This window comes from Orycteropus afer, unplaced genomic scaffold (genome assembly GCF_000298275.1).
Source record: "Orycteropus afer afer isolate SDZICR_OR568_19922 unplaced genomic scaffold, OryAfe1.0 scaffold00832, whole genome shotgun sequence".
NCBI classification, from domain to species: domain Eukaryota; kingdom Metazoa; phylum Chordata; class Mammalia; order Tubulidentata; family Orycteropodidae; genus Orycteropus; species Orycteropus afer.
The window spans coordinates 25,849-26,445 of record NW_006922419.1 but is presented as its reverse complement, the minus strand read 5'-3'; positions in this window follow the sequence as shown (position 1 = coordinate 26,445).

Genomic DNA, 597 nt, shown 5'->3' with positions numbered 1-597 from the left:
AAAAATCACACAGAATATTCTTGCCCTCGAACACTATAGATCACTTTACATACAGTCCTACTCATTGCAAAACAGTATGCTAGTATAATCAACAAGGGATACATTTGTGGAGAGTAAATGCAATTTAAATAATTCAGAAGTGAAGAAAGGATAGAAAATCTAAAAATTCGTGTACTTCAACTGAATCATAGGAGACTTCGGGCAGTTATCGTACACACTGGAAAATACAGGACTTCCTTTTTCACTTTTAACTTATGACGAATAACACCAATATAAATCATGCTCAAGATAGCAGTGATGAAAACTGCTACAGAGAACTTTGGAAGATAAAGGTAGATACTGGAAGAACATGAGATTTAACAGCAGTTTTGATTGAACTGTGTTATTTCCTGTGTGGCTGAAATCCCAAACTTAAAATTTCGTTCAGAGCACTTAAACAACATGGCTCTCCATTGCCTCAAAATAAAAATGAAAGCGGTTGTGTCTCTTCCTTCACAAAAATATCTAATATCTCTCTCTCTTTTTTTTTTTTTTTTGGTCAAATTACAGGAGAAAAACAGGGATTTATTCTTTAAAAAGGATTATTTACCATTTGTT